Raw genomic sequence first — 21,566 nt, forward strand, 5'->3', positions numbered from 1 at the left:
CAGTGATGTATCTTCTCATGTTTGTCATAGTATTCTGCATATTCTTATGTACAGACTGACTACTCATAACATAAACATTTGGTTATAGCAGTAATCCATAAAGTGTAAGAGCTAATAAGGCTAGTGTTTTTCATAGGAATGAGGAAACCCACCCGATTTCATCTCTGACATCAGTTCTTAACTGCACAGGAGAGGTAGAATTCTATCTATTAGGCACTGAAAATAATATCACTACTTATATGTGAGCCTTCTAGTGTCACACTGAATTGTTTCTCCAGTGATCCATTTCTACTGTTCATAGAGCCAATTTTAAACAGCACTTTGTGTTTATTCATTAGTTTCTAGTAGTAGCAATTGAAGACATGGTGTTTCTGTGGGTCAATTACAGTTGTGTTTCAAATAATTCTTTTTTGTCTGCAACAAAAACAAACCAAGCAAATCCATTTGTTGACAATTCCCATGCCTGCCAAAAAATGCTGTCACAAAAAATACTCCAAAACCTCAGGGGGGACTTGGAAAGAGAACTGCAGCAGAAATAATAGTTTCGCAAGACTGAATTTTAACTGTGGTCTAGTCTTGAAGACTGACAAAAATTATCTTGGAAATAGAGAATATTTAACTACAGCTGCTATTACATCTCTTCCTTGTCTCATAACTGAACTAAATGCGCACATACAAAGCAAATATGGTATTTCTGAATGGAGGCTGGAAGAAGAAGATTGCTAGAACAATAGTACAAAGAAGACGCTGGTCTTGGTAAAGAATAAAAATGTTTCTGTATTCCTAACATGTAATCAATAGAAACCTCTGTTTTTTTATTAACGTTCTTAGGAATATAACTTCTCTATGAAAGCCGTGTAGTGTCTTGATATTGCCAGGACTGAACAACCTTGAATCAGTTGGGCTTTATTTCCTGTGAACTGTGAGATTCTTCTGCTTACACAAGTAGTTGTTACTGGAGAGGTTAGCTAAATTAAGACTTAGCTGACATTCTTTTTAAACACAGCAGGTGGAAAACTCAATAAAGGTAGATGATCAGTATCTTAAATATCTACCTTCAAGCTCATGTGTAAGTAGGAGCTATTTCTCAACATTGTAGTCTAAATTTAACTCCTTAGTACTAAAGTTTCTATTGCAATGCCATTATTTGTAGCTCTTGGGCTTTTTGGAAAAGAATCAGAAACTTTCAGTTGAAGTTTCTGTGATTTTTGTTTTGTGTGTATGCTAAGACCAAATAGGTAATTACACATGACTCTAATAGCAAACCTTCCAGAAGAGTGGAAAACTTTATGCAAAATTTTAGTGGGACAAATTTGATGCAGAATATTATAGCTAATTATTATTCAGTATGTTGTTTTTGATTTCTCATTGAAAGTACACTTGTATGGTGAATGTAGCTTTGTTTGTAAAACTAAAATTACAATTGTATTTCAAAGTGTGTTTTAGTTTTTAATCCTGAAAGTTATGCTGTGGGAGTGAGATAGCTATATGGTATGTTTAGGTATGGTATATGGGATAATATACTTAGCCTGTATTTGTTTTATTATGGACTCCTTGGAAATACTAATGGAATCACATACATGGTTAAAAATTGTAGCTATATTAGGCTTTTTATGGCATTACTTTTAATGGCTTCTGGCAGAATACAGTCATTAGTCAGTAATGGTTAAGTGATTAAGAACTGCATAAATGTAAGTACAAGGGCATTGTAACTGATGGAGATGCACTTTATGGATTTTTTCAGAAAATCTGTACTGCATTTTCCTGTCAACATTTTCACTGAGAATGTGAAAATGAATGTTAAAAAAAACCAACACTCTTGGTATCACTAAGTCGCCTTTTCTGTTTTCAGAATGCTCAGTAATAAGACATCAAAAAGGAACTGTGCAGGTTAAAAATGAATTCATACATGGTCACATCTAAACTTACATCAAAGAGCAGGGAATGTAGGTCATTTGAAAAAGAAAAGAGAGGAGTAAAGATTGTGCTCTGAAAAACTACAGTTCTATGAGTTTCCTCCTACAGTGAACAAGGCTTCCCAATATGCTGAGGCAGAGGGCTAATGTGATTCTTTAAGGTCTAAATTGGAGGTGGTTACATAAAATCAGCTGACTCATCTCTTGTGTGACCTCTGCTCAGTACTGAGTGACTGATACTGAAACATTGCAGGATTTGCAGATTTTTATAAAACTATAGATGGTGGAAAATGAGAATTCAAAATTACTTTCCTTAAACTGAAAGTTTGCATTACTTCAGTCTTTCCATTTATGCAAAACAAGAGCAGGAAGTCATTTGATTAGCTCATGGAAGTACATTTACATAAAGAAGTACATATTTTGGTAAGCAACAACGATGTGGGTTGAGATGGAAGCATTACGATGTAGTTGGAAAGTTGAGCTGGATGTGTTTAAATATAGAGGTTTTTTTTTAATAACATTTAGGGCACTGAATGATGGGAATGTAGTGGATTTTATCTTTTCTTTATGTCTTCAGAAGTGTCTTTTTTTCTGATGGATATTTGGATATTTGCTGAAACCAAGGTCACTAAGCTCATAGCAGAGTGAGCAGAGAAGCAGCATAATGACTTAACGTATAGGAGACTGGACAAAATCCCCTCAGTCTGCACGCTCTGGATTTTAACGAAAGTTGCCCGTCTGTTCATATTTATTGGCTTCACTAAGTGATTTGATATTCAGTAGCTGATGTGAGTTATTTGTCATTTCTCTGTGTTGTTTTTTTTTTTTTTTCTTGACAAAACTGATGAATATAGGCAAAGTGGGATCACCTCCAATGTTGTGATGGCACAGCTGCATCTGGGTTAATGAAAATCAGCTATATTCTACCTAAAACTGGTCAGGGAGGGTGAGGTATGTGTCTATGTACTGCAGGATTTCTGCCTGGAAATTAGAGAGAGGAGAGGACCCATGGAGATATGATCTGATGGCTGTTATGAATTCTAGTAATAGAGTAGTTGCTTTATTATCTATGTAAGTATTCTAAAACGTGTCTTAGTCTTGTATTTTTCAGCCTGGAATTACATGGTGCTGAATTGATCAAGGTCACACCTAGGAAAAACAGCTCAAAACATCCAAAACAACTGAAAATTTTTCATCTTAGCACTAATGTAAAGCTGTCTATAGCTAGTTCTTGTAAATATTTTTTTCTACGATTATGGTTTGAAATCACTGCAAGGCTCTCTAAAACTTCAACAATGACTGTGAGAGAGCAGTGTTTCCTGAGCTCGTCTGCTGAAGAGAGGATGGACTGACCTTGGCACTTCTAGACAGACTCTGAAGGTGAATAAAAGGCATAACGTAATATATTTACATGTTTGCAAATTTATCCTTTGTTTTCTTGTCTAACTTAAGTGCCTTAAGCACTTATTTGCATGAGGATCTGGCCTTGTGCATAAGTAAGATATGCTATGTGATTTCAAATTTGATGTGCAGCACTGGCTTATAACTTTGATCTCACCAAAAGCAGATGTTCTATTCTGAAGCTAATTTTGCATTCCTACAGTGGTGACATGATGAGTTTATCAGTTTCTTATGTACTACGATGACATTCAGAATATTAGCTTTATTGTTCAGAGAAACTGTCTGAAGTAAATGGCCTTTTGTATGCTGGCATATATGCAAAGTATTTTGGGATCCTTGGTAACTACTATGTAGAGTTACTGCCCTTTAGATGCTTGGTAATTTATGACCCAGCAGAGGTCAGCCTTGTGACATTTTTCAAGGCACATGATCAAAGAAAAGGAGTAAAATTCTTTTGAAAGCCCTTGAAATTTTATTTTATAAAATGTATTTCTGCTAGTTACAGTTGGATAATGTTGTGTTGTAGTTAGGTTTGACTTCTTAAATACCTGTCTATGTATGAGGATCGTTTATTGCACTGTAAAATCTTTCCCTTGTTTGAACACAATTTTCTGAGTAACTTGAACTGGCTCCCTAGTAGTTCTATTCACTTAGACAGTAGATGTGAATATGCAATCATAACACTGTCAGAGGTTCTGCTGAGTCTTCCGCAACTGTGCTTGCGTTAATGACTGAAGCATGACACTTGAAACTGAGATAAAGACACTGCCTTTTACATTCAGCCAGTTTTCTGGAGCACAGGCCTTATGAGGAACAGTTGGCGGAGCTGGGGTTGTTCAGTCTGGGGAAGAGGAGGCTCAGGGCAGACCTTACTGCTCTCTATAACTTCCTGAATGGAGGTTGTAGTGAGCTGGGGGTCACCTCTTTTCTCGTGTAACTGGTGATAGGACCAGAGGAATGGCTTCAAGCTGCACCAGGGGAGATTCAGGCTGGACGTTAGGAAATACTGCTTCTCTGGAAGAGTGGTCAGGCACTGGAATGGGCTGCCCAGGGAGGTGGTGGAGTCACCGACCCTGGGGGTGTTCAGGGAATTTTTGGACGTTGTGTTGAGGGACATGGTTTTGTGAGAACTGTTGGTGATGGGTGGATGGTTGGACTGGATGATCCTGTAGTCTTTTCCGGCCTTGGTGTTTCTGTGATTCTGTGATTCTAAACTTCACAGTCGTTTCACTCCCTTACTGTTACTTTGGTTTTTTTTCATCTGTGAAACAGGAGACTACAGATGCTGTAAAGGTGTTTTTTAAACATTAAAAACACTGAGATGAGAACAATATTCTGAGATTTTGGAGTAGTTAATAGAAATATGTTCTGTATCTCTGTTCAACAGTAAGACTTCAAGGCAAAAATCCACCTCTGAAACAGAGTCTGCTTTTTAATGCTTTCTTTTTTTTTTTCTCCTAATGTTATTTATTTATTTATTTATATTTGCCTTCAAGGAGGCAAGATCAGCTTGGAGCAACAGCAGCTATTAAGTTTACCTTTTTCAAAAGATGATTACAAACCATCCAAAAAACTGGCAGCCAGAGCACATAATCTTATAAAAATATCCAGTTAGACAGATAAAACAAGAACTTATTAAAATGGAAGTTTACCTGAAATCAGAACATTTTATTAGTATGCTGTTACAGAAATGTTGCAGCATGCCCTTTTTGAACATGTCACTGAGGACAAGTTAATGTTTAGTACTTGCTCAAGAATCGGAAAGCCAAGACCTTAACGTGAAGAATCCTATTTATTGTTTATGAGCAAAAATGTGTGATGCTGTTGTTGTTCCTGTCCACTCATTCCATGGAAACGAAAACAGTATTGAATGCCTTGGGTAGTATATGCTTGTATAATTAGGCTCTAACCTAATGGAAATATGCTGATAATGTGCACAAGTAACTACCATTATATAGCGCTTTCCAGATCTTGAGTACTTCTTGACTCTACTGTCTTAAGAATCTTTAATTTGAAAGCCTATTTTGACCTCAGTGCATCAGCTTTTGCCAGGTACTTTATCATGTAGATAGTTCAGATTTGTAAACAACTCTTCTATTCAATTTATTAAGTCTTTCTTAAGCACTGGAAAACAAAAGCAGGTGCAAAAACAGGCGCTCTGAATTGAATTACCTTGGGTCAGTGTGCGCTGAAATTAATAAACAGAATGTAGACTGTCTTAAGTGAAAAATCACTGGGATGTTTGCACCTGCTCTGCACCACTCCTGCATTTGGGAAGACAGCACAGAAAGGTCTGATCTGATTTTGACAGAGAAGCTTGCTTTTCAAGATCTCACACAGACACTCAGTTACCCTCTTCAAATAATAGACATCTGCTTAACTCATGCATAAGCTTATTTCATACTAGTAATTTGATTGAGTGGAAGTATGCAGCACTGCCTGGGCTCTTCTGGGATGTATACAAAACTTTTCATGCGTCTTCAATTGATCTAAATTTTTTTACCCAGTATGTGCTATCCTTGAAATTCTAAACATCGGGTTAAACAGTAATAAACAAACCATTTCTGTCCTTTCAATCTAAGGATGGTGGATTATGAAGCAGATAGAAAATATAGATATAAAAACCACAAAACAACACAACCAATTATGTAAAGATTTATTTTCTCTTTTTCCCAAATAAGGGTGAAGAGAGTCTTATGTAGCTTTGGAAAATGCAGAATTGTATAAATCTTTATGGAAAAAGCTATACTATGTGCATTTAAGTGAGAAACAATCAATATTCAGTCTGCTCTGAGTAGAAGAATACTGATATATAACTAGTGTGCATTTGAAATCTTACAAAAGCTCTGAATTTTTTTTATTTACAAAAAAAAAAACAACACAAACCTTAGGTATATAGAATGAATTAGACAAAGGGTTAAATTCCTCTGAAATCTTTGAATAGGCTCATTTGGGAAACAGCCATGTGAGTTACTTTAATTAAGGCCTGCAGAACAGACAAGACTAAGAAGGGTTTTTTCTGCTTAAGAATCAAAAAATCCTCAAATTATCGTAGCTCGACTTCCTTTCAAAGAAGGGAGTCAAGATTTGAGCTGGGCACCCTATTTTACTGTCTGATTTCCTGAGCTGCTCTGAATTTATCATTGGTCTTGTCTTTGAACACAAACTTTTTGCAAAATATTAAGTGATATGAAATAACTAGTTGTCTATTCTAAAGAAGATACTTGTTCTTCCCACAAGGCATCTAAAACTATATATATATATATATAAAAATATATATATATATATATATATATTTTTTTTTTAAATAAGTTCTGATTGTTGTAGTAGTTTCCTGTAGACAGGAAATAGAGACAAGACAATGAAAAAGTTTTGTAGCCTTGCTAAATTTGCAAGAAAAGATAAGAATAAATGTGGTTTATAACTTCTTAAGAGATTTTCTTTTCCTATCTAGAAAGCTTTATTTCATTCAACTTTTAAAAATTTTGTTTGAAAAGCACTGCAGGATTGAAACACTCTTGTTACCTGTTTTCCATTAGGAAAACACTTTTGGACATTTAAATCCTTGTTGGAATAAAACATTTTTAGGTGTAACATCTATTCTGTAATATTGTCATGAAATATTACATTTTGTTTTCTACCTCAAGATTTGATTGGAAGTCAAGCTTTCAGAATCAGACCAGATTCAATACCAAATATTGCAATCTTTTTTTGTGTTATTTACCAGGTTTTCTCAATAATTTCTCAGATTCCTGATAGTGAAAGCAATTGTTGCTTCAGATCTGAAATTCAAATTCAAAGATGGAGTCATTAAGAAAGTTTTACAGGCTTATTTTTCTGTAAGACAGAAGCTGTTATATGTAACTTCAGCCAAATAAAGGATAAATCCCAACTTGATCGATTTTATCACTACTTTCAAGGGTCTAGCTATCTCCTGCCATTTGAGCTGGAATAAATTATTTTCAGCAGATACCTGCCTTGCTCCATTGTTGTAACAAAAGTGTAGGTGAACCTCATAATTAAAAAAAAAAAGCAAACAGCCAGGTATTTTTTTTCTGGAGCTTATGAAGTTGAATATAGGCAAGACTATGACATTCTTTGACGTGCTAAATGTAATTTGATGTGGTAATTTCTGACCTATTCAGAAGTCTTTGCTCTCATGCTCTACCTTAGAACTTTTATTAGTGCCAGTATAGCTCAAAGCTGTGACTGTTCTCATCCTAGATGTTTGGAATATACGTGGATCACTGAAAGAAATTACAGCAGATACAAAAAGGACAATAACACTGTTTGATAGTGTTTTGTAGCAGAGGATTTTTCCTATTTTTCAACATAGATACCACTATTAGCTAAGCATTTGTACTTGCAATGAACAGCAGCCTGCATGCTACACTTGTAAAAAATCTAAGTGGCTGTCTGGAATTTATTTTGTCTTTCATGTCACTGTTGCCAGTGCTGAAACCACTGCCTCACTGTGCTCACATCTTCTCCATCAATGTTCAGCAAACATCAGTGAATGCCAGCTGGTGCAATTTTTTCCACGTGGAGGATTCACCTTTGCTTCATTCACACTTCCATGTCACATCTCGTTTTGTCAGACTGCCCTTATGCTACTGTCTATCACACAGAATAAAATGTAACAGAATACTGGCAGAAAGATTCAGCCACCACCACCTCTGCTATTGTAGGCCAACATAATAGAACGTGAAGCATTACTTTTGGAACAGCCCTCTTACGTTAGGGGGGAAAGTGAGGTTTTAGGGAACACCTGATCAGAAGTTCTTGAGGAACACATAAAGCTGAATACAGTTCTACAGAGTATTGGGAAGTGCATTTACTTGCATACTTAAATTATATCAAAGTCAGTAAAGCTGTAAACGTGTGTTTAAAGAACACAAGATAAAAAATGAAGAATTCCAGCTTCTATCAAATAGTATTATGCTGAGTGATAACCTTAAAAAATGTGCTCACGGAAAACGAAAAGCTTGAACCGCACTCATGTAACCTAGTTTTTCTTTTCTGATTATCAATATTTATCTGTGAAAAAGGGGCTATACACATATAGCTAAACACATTTTCTTCAGGGTAAGTATGGGGAAATGACTTGACACAGAATAACAAGAACACAGCCAAGAAATAACAATCAAGAGAGGTTTAAAAAGTAATTAAAAAAAAAATAAGAGGATAAATATGTTCTCTCACTGTTCAAGTAGGAGGCATTAAATAATCAAAAAGACAGAAGAGACATTGGTCTGAAAAGTTTTTGAGTGATGAATCAAGCTGCAGGTCAAAGACAGAGACAAATTACCCTGAGAGCATAAGGATAAATTACTCCAAGAAGACACTGTCATGGTAAGAACTTGAATTTTCTTGCCCTTTATAGACATTAAATTGATAAGGAAATGACATGTGTATCTCGTTAGCATTTACTCTGGTGTGTTACTGAGGAATTTTTGTCATACTTCATTTTTATTTAGAAAATACAGTGCACTGCCATCCAGCCTGGATAAACGAATAGCCTAATGCTTGTAGGGTATGTTATTTTGATAATGATACTGCAGCATGTCATGGGCTTATCAAGAGACAGCGGCCAAACCTCTGTCAGCACCGGAGTGCTGTCTTGATGGCTAGGTAGAAGTGTGTTTAATCTACTCCATTAACACCATTCTAAAAACTTAGCACGAAGTAGAGTCTGTATTCAGATATGCACTGAGCAAAACTTGAGAATTAATGCCATCCACATGCTTCAGATAGAGAAGAAATTATATGCTGTGAATAATCCCACTTTATGAAAGGTGGTTTTATTTATATACTTGTCCTCCAAAGTGTTTGCTTCAGTGGCAAAGGCTTTTCAATATGTATTACTACCTTTATTCAGGGAAGAACAGCCACTATTAACACAAGATTCAGTTAATTTTCTATGGCAATAAAAATATTAAGCAGGATAATGTCACAGCCTTCAGATTCCTATCTTTTGTCTTTGTCCTAACATGCTCACAATATCATCTTTTTGAGCATTTTTTTCTGATAATGATCTATCAAATATCATTTTGATGTGCTCTGTTACCAAAATAAGGACAAGATTTTCCATCTGAGCCCTATGAGTCTAGTTCTTGTGAAACATGTTTTCCAATAGCAGTCATGACAGTACTTGTAATTATGTACAAAAATAGCATGACTTTATTACTGTTCTAAATGACGATTCCTGCAATGTGTTGAAGACAACTTCCTGATGCAGGTGGTTGAGGAATCGACGAGGAAAGGGGTACTGCTGGACCTTATTCTCACTAATAGAGAAGGGCTTGTCAGGGAAGTAAAGGTCGGGGGCAGCTTGGGTTGTAGTGACCACGAGATGGTGGAGTTCAAGATCCTGAGTGGAAGAAGTAAAGCAAAAAGTAGGATTGCTATCCTGGACTTTAAGAGAGCCAACTTCGATCTCTTCCGGGACCTACTTGGAGCTATCTCTTGGGCTAGGGTGTTGGAAGGGAAGGGGGCCTGTGAGAGCTGGTCGGCATTTAAGCAGCTCTTCTTCCAAGCTCAGGATCGGTGCGTCCCTGTGAGGAAGAAATCGGGAAAGGGTGGCAGGAGACCTGTGTGGATGAGCAAGGAGCTCGTGTGCAAACTCAAAGGAAAGAAGAAGGCCTATGAAATGTGGAAAAAGGGTTTGACTACTTGGGAAGAATACAGGAATGTTGTCAGGGCCTGCAGGGTTGAGACGAGGAAGGCTAAAGCCCGCCTGGAATTAAATCTGGTGAAGGGGATAAAGGATAATAAAAAAGGCTTTTTTAAGTATGTTAACAGTAAAAGGAAGACTAGGGAGAATGTGGCTCCCCTGCTAAGTGACGGGGGTGTTCTGGTAACGGGGGATGCTGAGAAGGCAGCGATACTGAATGCCTTCTTTGCTTCTGTCTTCAGTGAAAAAGCTCCCCCTTGGGAATCTGAGACCCTGGAGGTTAGTGAGAGGATCTGGGGAATGGAAGACCTCCCTTCAGTCAGGGAAGAGGTGGTCCGGGAGCGCCTAGGCAACACCAATGTTCACAAATCCATGGGACCCGAGGGGATGCATCCACGGGAGCTGAGGGAGCTGGCAGAGGTGATCGCTGAACTGCTTTCTGTCATCTTTGAGAGGTCTTGGAGGACGGGGGAGGTGCCTGAAGACTGGAGGATAGCCAATGTCACTGCGGTCTTCAAAAAGGGCAAGAAGGAAGACCCAGGCAATTATAGGCCAGTCAGCTTCACCTCTGCCCCTGGAAAGGTGATGGAACAGCTGGTGCTGGATGTCATCTCCAGACAACTGGAAGAAAAGAAGGTTATCAGGAGTAGTCAGCACGGGTTCACCGGGGGGAGGTCGTGCTTGACCCACCTGGTAGCCTTCTATGATGTTCTCTCTGGCTGGGTGGATAGGGGGAGAGCAGTGGATGTAGTCTGCCTTGATTTCAGCAAGGCTTTTGATACTGTCCCCCACGACATCCTTATAACGAAGCTGAGGAAGTGTGGGATAGATGAGTGGACAGTGAGGTGGGTTGACAACTGGCTGACTGGCAGAGCACAGAGGGTCGTCGTTGGCGGTTCAGTCTGGTTGGAGGCCTGTAACCAGTGGTGTTCCTCAGGGGTCGGTGCTGGGTCCAGTCTTGCTCAACATCTTCATCAATGACCTTGATGAGGGGATAGTGGCCACCCTCAGCAAGTTTGCTGATGACACGAAGTTGGGAGGATTGGCTGACATGCCTGAAGGCCGTGCTGCCATTCAGCGAGACCTGGACAGGCTGGAGAGCTGGGCAGAAAAAAAACGGATGAGGTTTAACAGAAGCGAGTGTAGAGTCTTGCATTTGGGGAGGAATAATTGCATGCAGCGGTACAGGTTGGGGGATGAGCTGCTGGAGAGGAGCTCTGCAGAGAGGGACCTGGGTGTCCTGGTGGACGACAGGTTGGCCATGAGCCAGCAGTGTGCCCTTGTGGCCAAGAGGGCCAATGGCATCCTGGGGTGCATTAAAAAGAGCGTGGCCAGCAGGTCGAGGGAGGTGATCCTCCCCCTCTACTCTGCCCTGGTGAGGCCTCATCTGGAGTACTGCGTCCAGTTCTGGGCCCCCCAGTACAAAAAAGACAGGGATCTCTTGGAAAAAGTCCAGCGGAGGGCCACAAAGATGGTGAGGGGCCTGGAGCATCTCTCCTATGGAGAAAGGCTGAGTGAATTGGGTCTGTTCAGCCTTGAGAAAAGAAGACTGAAACCTGATCCAGGTCTATAAATATCTAAGATGTGGGGGGCAGAATGGCGAGGCCGGACTGTTTTCAGTGGTGAGTGGAGACAGGACAAGGGGAAACGGCCGGAAACTGCAGCATAGGAAGTTCTGCACAAATGTGCACAAGAACTTCTTTACAGTGAGGTGACGGAGCACTGGAACAGGCTGCCCAGGGGGGTCGTGGAGTCTCCTTCTCTGGAGATGTTCAAGACCTGCCTGGATGCCTACCTGTGCGACCTGCTGTAGGGAACCTGCTTTGGCAGGGGGGTTGGACTCGATGATCTCTTGAGGTCCCTTCCAACCCCTACAATTCTGTGATTCTGTTAGCCTGAAACACTACACAGGAGCAGTATGCAAGTCTGGCAAAACAAGAAAAGTTGAACTGTAGAGTGTAGAACAAATACAGGATGAGGCAAAGGTACAAAATCCTTGCAGTGATTATTGGAATGAGGTGGAACCTTCTCTGGCTATCAAGATGCCTACTGTATCCATGAATGCATGCATTTATATGGTGCCATTCAGATTTATACATGAAAAAAATGAACAACACAAATTAAATTAATACGGAAAAGGGTAACCAAAAGGATTCAGTAATGAGTCTAGGCTTAATCTGATACTCTCTCCAGAAAATTAAACTAAGAGAAGACTTAGAGACTTGAAATGGTTGCATTTTGATGGACAGAGCTTTTTACCAGGGAAACGAAAACCCCTCCTTTGTACTTTCCATAGACCAGGTTGAAGACTTGTAGTTGTCTGACTTGTTTTCCATTGAGAACAAGTTTCTGTCTTCATTAAAATGAAATATAAACCCATGGGAGGAAAAAGATGTTCAACAGCTCTCTAAGAAGAAATGTTGAAAGCTTGTGTGAGGAGTCAGGAGAGGATTTTTCTGACAGCTTTTTAGAAGACTGTTAATTTGCAATAAGCAGTAACAAAACCGTGGTGTTTTTGTATTCAGAAAACTCCTTTCAGGTTCACTGGAAGAGAAAAATAGAAATACTGCTAAGCAACTTTAGGAGCAAAGACAAAATTATGAATGGTTCTGTATTGTGTCTTAGAATGAGAGGTGTATCTTTACTATTGCAGCCTTATTTTGATCTCACCAGTGGTGCAGTTATCAAGAATGTGTGTAATCTTGTTAGTTTTTCCTTTGCTGTGTGTTCCAGACAACATTTTTTCCATGTAGATGCTTGCTTCACAGTAATGTGCTGTAGTTAAAGTTGTGGTTAACTGCTATGGGTTTCAAGAAAGAGACAAATTGGTGAAATTCTACGTCTGTAATGCATCTGTGAGCAAAGATACTCTTTTATCTCAGTCCCTGATAAACAACACTAGTCTACTAGAGATAAACTCTCTAGTAGTACTGATCTCTCTTTAGCTTGCCTCAAAAACTGAACAGCTGTTAATGTAATCTTATTTATTTAGTGAATCTTAGCGTTTAGTGAATTTATTTTTTGTTCATATCTTTGGTTGGTACCAACTAGCATGTTAAATTAGAATCTTCTTCATCACTTATATATCTGCTCATATTTGTCTATCGGTGTCTATGGAGAGAATGCTGACTGGCTTATTTTGTTGTTATTGGATAGAGCTTCAAAAATATGGACCAGATACTCCGGCAATGCAGACAGCACAAAGCACTTTCCTGATATTCTGAATCCCATCTTTAACTGGCATTCCTTTGCAGAGAACATGAGGATGATGTTATATTACAGATAGGACTTTGAACTAAATTGTAACAGGCTTATTATTATTATTATTATTATTATTATTATTATTATTATTATTATTATTATTTTATGGAGAAAGTATCACTAGAACAATCTGCAAATGTGTAATAAATTGCACGTTTTCTGTACATATACTTCAGCACTTGTCATTTTTCTAAAACATGCTACATTAATGCTAGTATAATCTGTTAGCGCTGTACTTCCATTTTTTTTTTAAGCATGCCCTCCTGTACCTATTCTTTCCCTCTCAGACCATGATACTTCTATCAGTGAGTCAATTTCACCATCTGTGCTGTGAAGGAGAATCATAGAGCTTGTGACATCTAGTTCAGTTCTAGTCTCTTTGATGCAGCTCAAACAGACTGTGTTTGGAATTCCCTTTTACTATTTTTCCATTACAGTAGCTTTGAAGATGCTGCATCTATGCTGCACCTAGAGATCCTGGAGATAGGGCTAAGAAAACTACTATTTTGCTGCTCTGCAATCTGTTGTTATGCTGCAGGAAGTTCTTCAGAGGTATTACCGCAGAAAGTAAAGAACAGTGTTTTTATCTTATGCATATTACTAGTAAGGCTTGAAAAGCCTCATGTTAATCATCCTTTGGATTTGCACTGAGAAATTAGTTTTCCTTTGGTTGGAGTAGTTGCCATGAATTTTACTAAATTGGCACAATGCAACATGCTGCAATCACCTCTGCAGGGCTGCCAACACTCCAGTACGTGATGAGATTGCCAATTAACCACACCTCTTGAAAAGCACAAGGACATATTTCCAGTTTCTATTTTCCACTACATCTCTTTGAGTTGTACCTGAGCCTCAAATTCAGTAAGATATAAGCTTACTGAAGCCTAATATTCAGGCATCGTAACTTATATCCGCTGTCACTATTCAGCTTCAACTTTTGTATGCTACATGACTTTCCTCACAAGTCTACCGTTCATTTGCCAGCCCATGAATACTTTGCCTCCCCAATATTAAAAGCCAAGAACATATTTACTCTTCTGACTGCAACTTCTGAATTATTTCATCCTTCCTGTTTTCCTGTGAAGACAGCAACTGTATTTCATGTTAGCTATTTCCTAACTGTTGTCTTGTTTAACTCTTTTTCTGGCAAGCAGCCTTACAAATCCCAAGAAATTGTCATAGTAAAGATCTCACATATTTAGGGAGTTTCAGATTCTATGATTTCAACCTCAGCACCTTGTCCAAAATCTCTTTAAGAGTTCTTTGAACAGAAAAATCAAAAATAGATTTTTTTTTTTCTGGTATTATGTGAAATTTTAGTTTCTTATACTTAATTGTCATAACTTCCTATTGGAAACATCTTTTAATTTACTGCTACAGTTATAACTGGTTTCCCTTACAAAAGATCTGCATAACACTAAGATGGATTTAAGAGGTTGCTCTGTCAGTATGTCAGTATGAAGAGAGATATGTTATTAGTAGAAACCTCATTTGATGAAACATAGCTAACAAAAGCAACTAGAAAATGAATTCAGATAAAGCTGGAATAGAAATTAGGACCCACTTGTTTATTATACTAGTAGAATATAAAAATAACTTACAAAGGTCTTGCATTTTCAGTCAGAATCTTAAAATCAGCATAAAATAGTGTTCGTAAAGTCTGTAAACTTACAGTCTTCAATTCATCTTACCCAGGAGGTGGCTGACAGTTCTCTTTATTTAAAGTGAGAAATGTTTCATTTTACTCTATGTAATGACTTTTATGCAGAACAATCCTGTAGCACTTTGCATGGGTCATTAGTGTTCAAAGATCCAGTATGAGAGATATTTCATATTAGACTTATTAGACTGCAGTAATCAATACATAGATAAGTATACTTGAAAAAGCATTTAGAAGTTTGTTTACAAAGTATATAGGTAAACATTTTCAGAGAATGTGTTTTTAGTTATGGAAAGGAATAAGTCAGTAGCTCTTTAATTAGACCATCTACAGCATTAATCATTTGTCACTAATTTCCCAGAACCTCTATCCAATGCATATTCTCACAGTGGATTTGTAAGGCAAGACAAGTTTGAGCTATTAAATCCATTTGAGGGCAAAAACATATCAGGACCAGAGAGGTGGTACTAGCTCATTGTTAGCCTGGGAGAATGAAGGACTCCTTTGTGCTTATGTTTGCTGGCATTAAGGTGAGATGCAGGAAACTCCGTAAGTGGAAGGATATGGTTCAGCTATTGACAAAAGCTACTGTGTAAGGGTTTCTTTTTTCTTTTTTTCTTTTTTTTTATTTTCTTTATTGTTTTTTTTTCTCCTTAATAGTTCTTTGAACTCCATCATTTGTATTATGAAAACAGGAATTATGCAAGAACGTGACTAGTGCCAGATCCATGCTTATTAAAAACTGCGTGATAGTCAAACAAACACATTTTAAAGGTCAGTTTACAAAAACACAGACTGACCAGCTTTTTTTCTTTTTTTTTTTTGTCAAGTAACTTGAATAATGTTGTTTTTTTTTCTTAAGAGGAAAAGAATTACTGCTGTTCCATTGCAACACCTAAAAAGGTTACAGTTTTCATTTCAAGTAAATACCCAGAAGCAGATTAAATACTGCTGTTCTTGTGTACATTTGTTGTTGTTGTTGTTTTTTTTTTTAAAGAGAATAGGTTAGGCCAATGAGAAATCCAATGCTAAGTACCAAAAATGAAAAGTATTTTCAAATAGACTATCCATCTGTTTCACTATTACTGAAGTGTATATATTAAAAGGATTTTTTTCCTCACCTACATAATCAACTGAATGGATGGGCCATCTTACTCAGTTTGAGAAATGGGGAACAGTGTAAATTTTTCCACTGGACAGAAGATATTTTCATTGACATTTATTTGATTGTAAGTACTTAAATATATTCAGATTCCTAATAATAAATATCAAAATGACTTCTGGCATTCTATTGCTGCATAGTTTCAGTGCATGTCCACAGAGCCTGGGTTTGTGTTTGTATGGGTTTCTTTTTGAGACAGAAAGTATGCCTTTTGTTTTCTAAGAAGAGCTGTTGTGATTTCTTTGTCACTTTTTAGAGACGTGTTTTTCAATACTTCTGAACACTTTAGTAGTCCTTTCCCATTTCCTATCTATGTAGTATCCTCTTGGTGAACAGAATTGAGATGAGTAAACATAATGTCACTAGCATTTTCAGTTCTTATCTGTTCTTTTCCAAAAGCAACTTAACATTCTTTCTGACACTTGACAGCTTACACAGTTTTTGCCAATTACTTCATTAAGTTCTCACAATGTTAGCTTTTTACTATACACAGGTGTGACCATGAGCTTTTTTTGGTTCATGACAGTTTGACTGTGTGAATGCAGCTGGCATAGTAACATGCTGTTCTCTACTGGGATTAGGTGATTTTGCTAACCTTTCTTGAAGGGAAAATAAGCTGGGATAGCCCTGTGGCTGTTTTTCAGGTCCTCACCTGTGGCTTGTAATGTACTACATGGACAGTGTGAGCCTGAGTGAACTGTGAACCATTTTAACTCTAACATGAAATTCATCAGATTACTTGAATCCTATTTTTATTTTTATTTTTATTTTTATGTGTGTGTGTGACAGTTTATTTAAAAACAAACAAGCAAAATTTAATCAGGCTTGCAATGTTTCAGTAGCATTTATACCACTTTGGTGCTATGGAAATACAGCTTTCTTAGAAACACAGATCAATGAATTAATTTTCTTTTATGGGATACTGTTTCTTAACCACCCTTAATATTTTTTTTTATTTTAAATATATGGCTTTGTTCCTGTTAGCTCAGAGGGTGGAAACTGGATGTTAAGGCTATCTATTTGTCCCTTCCTGTCTGTTCAAACGAACCTACATGACATGTGAATCTGCTTAAAATTCCAGAACCTGCAATTCTGCTTTGTGATACTAAACTTCCATAATCTGATTCTTCTCTTATATTTTTCCACTCCAGCCCTCCCTAGTGACCTTCTTCCGCAGAATCTAAAAACTGTTTGCTAGTGGTTCAACTAAAAGACTACAGACTCCACGCAACCCAATGCTTCTAGTCAACCTAAATGATCATCTAGTTGTTTGCAAGTGGTGTGCTATATCTGTACTAATGTATGCAGGTTAATGGAAAGAAAGAAAGATAGATAAATAAATAATTACCAGATGACAAAAATCCAAAGCATTTCTCAGGAGTGATCTGAACCTGTTTGATTTGTAGTTCCAAAAATATGAATGCCTGAAAACGGGAAGAAAATACTGCTTGGGCTTTTGAATTCATGCTCTAAATTTTGGTAGCTTTAATCATTGTAGATACTGAGTGAAAAATATTATGGATTCTGCATTTAATTTAAGTGTTTATTTTGAGTATTCAGGCTAAGAAGAACTCTTACTTTTTTATGTAGTCACTGAGATAATGTAGAGATTGTAGCTGAAATGCTTGAGGTACTGCCTAGGGGTAGTTGGGTGCCATTCTACATACTGTACTCATTTATTTTTAAGAAAACTGTAGTAATGCTCTTCTGTTTTCTCTTGTTATGATATAAACAAGCCACAGAAAGATGTTTTATCACTTTGGTGATTACTGAAATTGATGTTTTAGTAGAACATGATAACATTAGTAAAACAGTATGAATATTTCTACTCATATTAAGATAGAAATTACAGAGACTTTTAATATTTCTACGTCTGTGTGGTTGTAGCACAGTGGTGTCTCTCTTAGGAAGAAAGAATAGGAACCAGTCTTTTGTAGCAAGACCTTCAGGCTGTTTTTCAGCTCATGTGCTTAATCTTCACCCTTTGTTGTTTTATATAGTTCTCCAGAAACTTTACGTCACTTAAAGACCACTTTAACTTACTTTGCAGCTTCACACTGGGTCTGATTTTAGTTGATCGCTTCTCCACATTCACTGACTGAATAATAATATGTAAATGACATATGCAGGACTCCGTGGAGCTGTTCTAAAATCTTAGATGCCTGATTTGACTCCGAACCATATTTTCTGCCTAGAAATCAGGCCATTATACTTTGCCAGTACAGTATTCTTTGGTTTCATCCTCTGCAGTTCTTTAGATATGAATCATGTTGAGAGGACCGTCCCATTATGAAATGGTTTTAAAAATACATATATTGGTATTATTATATATGGATATACATTTATATTTTTAATTTTCTCCCGCTGTAACAATACAGCAGGCAAACATGACATGATTAAATTAAAATGTCTACTTTTGTCTTGTACTAGTGTTCCAGTATTTTTGATCACTGTGATCTGCTTCACAGATCTGGCACAGCTTAATGAAAAGCAATCTCAAAGGAATTTCTTAAGCACTTTCATTGCATGAAGCTAAAAGATGTGCATGAGGAAATAGTACCAATTGCAACTGTGTCATAATTTTCTTGAGGAACAAAAACAATTTAAGCATGTTACCCACAACAGAGAACTTGCAATGGACAGATGCCATCTAAAAAATGTCAGCTGGTTATGCCTTCTTAAAGAGCAAATAATTATTTAAATGACAACTTGTTCTTAAAAATGACCTTAGTTTTTTAAATGAATGTGTGTGAATTTTTGGTGTTTTCATAAATTATTTTAGTTTCCATCATCTGAGCCTGTTTACTCTTTACATTCCAATAACAGAGTCTGAACGAGTGATTTTTCCATTCATCCCACCCTGTAAAAGTCAAACCACTGTTCATTTAATGCCTGCTGCCGAAGAGCTTATCATGCGCATGGATGTGAAATGGGGTTAAATGTTTAGCACTAGATTTGGACAATAGCTTCCTGCTAAAGCTTTAGGTTTAATTAGGGGCCTGATTACACAGGGCCCTGAAGAATAATTTCTCCCACTCAACATATGCTTCAAATAAAGGTCAAGTTCTCATTGCATGTGACAGTAAAACAAAACTAGTCATTATTCTGTGTCTCAAATGGCATGACCAAATTCCATTTCCAACAGTGAGGTAAGTAAATCTCAGAGAATATAAGTTTTTCAGGAGTTCAGCAAGTTTAGCAGTATCTCTCAAAATGAAGAATACTGGAGCCAGGAGCTAATAACCTTTGATAACTGCAATAACATTTACAAACAAAACTGTGCACATGACTTGTTGAGAAACAGATAGCAGAAGGAAGATAACTATTATGCCCATTGCCTTGCCTGCCAGAACAACTTCAGCTAATAGGAAGAAATAATAAAAATACTGGAAATTAGTAACTATTAGAAGATCAGATTCAGCAACAATATTGACAGCATGATGTAGCTTTAAATGACTTAACAAATGTAAGCTTCAAAAAAAAAACAAAAAAAAACCAACGAACAGGATGAAAGAAATTACTGAAAGTAATCATCAGTTGAATCAGAAAAATCCTTGCACCCATGTTTCATATTTTTGGTCTTCTACTGCAGATAAAAAAAATTTAGTTATACAAAGCAACAAGAGGTTTTCCCATTATTACAGTACTTTAGAAGTACTTTGAGGATGCCTGCCTCTGCAGTGAGATGGAAAAAGAGACTGGCCAGGGCAAGAAACACTTCCATTTCTGCACAGAGTAAGTCCAAGTGTAAGAAGTGACAGTTATCTAACAGGTAGGACGCTTGCTGACACTATAGGATATATAGCAACTTATTATCAAGATAACATTTTTATGTCAATGTAGAAACTGGTGCTGTTGCCATATGGAGAATACTGGAAGGGCTTCCACATGAGCAGTGATTAAATAGATTAGGAATCTAAAGCCTGGAGAAAAGCTGATGAATGGTAAAAGTAATGTCTTGATTTCAATGAGAGAAAAGAATAAGGAACAATTATCTGTTGTATTTTCTGGTTAAAAAAAAATTGAAATGAACCTAGGAGAGGTTTCAAGTTTGGAAGTGAGGTTGGTTTTTTTTACAGGCTGTATAGTTGAGCTGTGGATTTCTTTCTAGCAGGTTCCTATCAGTACTGAAGGCTTATAGTTTGAAAAACTGACTGGATAAATTAACAGAAGAAAATAATTAGCTGGGAGTTGCTATAAAAAAAGGTGCCAACTTTGTCAGTTTGTTGCCAATATGCAGCTCACTGAAATTTGCAAGTGCATTCTGGAGAGGCATTTTTTATATGTTTGCGCTTTGATTTTCATCCTTCGCTTGTCAGTGTGAGAGAGGGTCCTAGACTTTGTGATGCTTAGATTTGTGTGGCCATTCTTAACCATGTGATTGCCCATGGCTGGTGATTTTTCAGTGCAGCACAAGGATGTTTATGACTTTTTTCTGACTCATGAAGACAGAAAGGTACAATCCCTGTTTGGAACAGAGGAAAGAATGCATTAAATGTTCAAGCGTCCACTTCAAATTGTTTGTATTCCATCAAGATTTGAAAACCTTTGAACAGGAAAAGCTGTGAACGACCTGTGTCTAGGAGGTGCAGTGCCTACTGTGCTATTAGTTGCAATAGACCATGACATTAAAAAAGGGAGAATTGGACAGAAATGTAACTCAGACAATAGTTCACCCTCCAGGCTATTGCTCGTGTGAGCAAAGAAACAGGGAATAAAGGGTGAGAGGAAGATCCAGCACGGTTTTCCCTGTTTCAGCTATATAGAAGTTGATTATGGTCTACAGATGACACTGACGATACTGATAGTTCTTGAAAAAGTATTTCGTGTTCATAAAACTATTTCAGTTGGCATTTTGCAATCAGAAATGTGACCAGCTCTGCCCTAACTTGGTTGCTTAACATTTCCACCAGAAAGAAGAGTCTTCCTCTTAAAATCTCTTGTGCCTTTGTTCACAACAGTTGCCTGAGAAAAAGAAAACCAGAGCTGAAAGAACTGTCTTGTTCAGGGCTGGTTTTTCTTTCTTTCTTTCTTTTTTTTTTTTTTTCCCCTTTACTGGGTGAAATCCTTCTGAGGTCTAGCTGAGCTATCCAAAGTATTAAATTGCAAAATTTTTTTTTCTGAGAAGAAGGAAAATGGCAATGTGCTAAAATAGCTGCACATATGAACTCAGCTGGGCTCACACTGCTGCTGCCAGAGTGACAGCTGCTGCTTTGCTAAGAACATCTGAGACTGCCAGAGGGGGTGAGAGGAAGGATCGTGGCAGGAGTCCAGCCCCACACAGATCCATCACTACCATTAAACTTATAGGGCTCCCCAAAAAAGGTAAAGTGTAGGCTCTGGTTCCCACCCCCCACCCACCCCACCCCCCTTTCTCCTTTTCCTCTGTTTTAACTTTTATTTTCTTCCTAGCAGCCATGTGTTTCTCCCTTTCCCAGTGACTTGGAAGGGGTCTCACAAAGTGCTTTTATTTTTTCTGCTGTTAATATTACT

Source organism: Centrocercus urophasianus, unplaced genomic scaffold (assembly GCF_019232065.1).
Source record: "Centrocercus urophasianus isolate 14NV4802_14NV808 unplaced genomic scaffold, USGS_Curo_1.0 seq_25, whole genome shotgun sequence".
In the NCBI taxonomy this organism is placed as follows: Eukaryota; Metazoa; Chordata; class Aves; order Galliformes; family Phasianidae; genus Centrocercus; species Centrocercus urophasianus.